Source organism: Mandrillus leucophaeus, unplaced genomic scaffold (genome assembly GCF_000951045.1).
Source record: "Mandrillus leucophaeus isolate KB7577 unplaced genomic scaffold, Mleu.le_1.0 Scaffold23, whole genome shotgun sequence".
Classification (NCBI taxonomy): domain Eukaryota; kingdom Metazoa; phylum Chordata; class Mammalia; order Primates; family Cercopithecidae; genus Mandrillus; species Mandrillus leucophaeus.
The window spans coordinates 2,360,096-2,361,461 of NW_012102365.1; the positions used below are offsets into that span (position 1 = coordinate 2,360,096).

Here is a 1,366-nt window from a genome sequence, read left to right on the forward strand (position 1 = left end):
ATAATAATAATAATAAACAGACTTTCAGGCCGTATCCCGTAACCGTGAAATGAACCAGATTGAAGTTTGGTTTCAAAGTTCATTGTTATGTTTCTTAACAAAAAATTAAATGCTTATCATGTACCAGACACTGTTCCAGGTATTAGAAATACACTAATGAACTGAACAGACAAGACCTTACTCTCACAGAGCTTACATTTATGTGTGCAAAAGAGAAATGGGTGAGGAGAAAAACAACATAAATTTTAGATATTAGTGCTATAAAGAAATAAAGTACACGATAGGGAGTGACTGGGAAGTCAGCCTATATTGGGCAATCAGGAGAACCTCTAAGGAAATAGCATTTGAGTGGAAACTAGGATGATGAAAAGGTGGTAGCCATGGGAAGCTCTGGAGGACAAAAATTCCAGGAAGAAGGACCAGCTGTGGAAAATCCGTAAGGCAGGAATGAGCTTGGCACATGATTAGAACAGAAAGAAGGTGGAGTGAACATGGGGAAGAGGAAGGAAACAAGGTTATAGAGGCAGGTAAGGTAAGTCAACATAGGCCATGAGGCACACTGCAGATAGCCCACTACACTACAAGAAGGTGAATGGGTGAAGCTTTGAGGAGTTCAACTGGGCTGTGGAACGCCACAATGGCGTTTTCGCCTACTTTATTGGTTCTAAGGATGCTGGAGGAAAAGCTGGTGCCCCTATTGTATGCATGCTGAACCAGTCGTACGAAAGGGGCTGAAGCACGTTAGTGAAGGATGTGTGTTCGTCTGCTGCCAAGTAGAAGAAAAGCCTTATTGGAAAGATCCAAATAATGACTTCAGAAAAAACTTGGAAGCAACCACAGTGCCTACACTACTTAAATATGGAACACCTCAAAAACTGGTAGAATCTTAGTGTCTTCAGGCCAGTCTCGTGGAAGTGTTTTTCTCTAAGGATTAAGATTTGATGATGGCAATTATGTCTTGATTTTCTGATTTGTTCTAATGTAAAAAAAAAACCTGCATATGGCAGGGTGTGGTGGCTCATGACTATAATCCTAGCACTTTGGGAGGCCGAGGCAGGTGGATCACTTGAGCCCAGGAGTTGGAGACCAGCCTGGACAACATGGCAAAAGCCCGTCTCTACACAAAAATACAAAAAATTAGCGGGGTGTAGTGGTGCACACCTGTAGTCCCGGCTACTTGGGAGGCTGAGGTAGGAGGCTCACCTAAGCCTGGGAAGTCGAGGCTGCAGTGAGCCAAGATTGCACCACTGCACTCCAGCCTGGGCGAGATTGTGAGACCCTGTCACAAAACAAAAATGCATAGTTGCTTTGAATTCATGTTAGCAATAAATAAATAAATGATAATGTAAAAAAAAAAAAAAAAAAA

The 1,366-nt window shown here is 42.2% G+C and overlaps 1 protein-coding gene and 1 pseudogene across 1 annotated transcript in view; both read left to right on the top strand.

The window, feature by feature from the left end:
- Positions 1-1,366, top strand: part of FAM76A (family with sequence similarity 76, member A) — a 63,011-nt gene that overhangs the window by 21,074 nt on the left and 40,571 nt on the right. The window lies entirely within an intron of this gene.
- Positions 550-935, top strand: LOC105540960 (annotated as a pseudogene).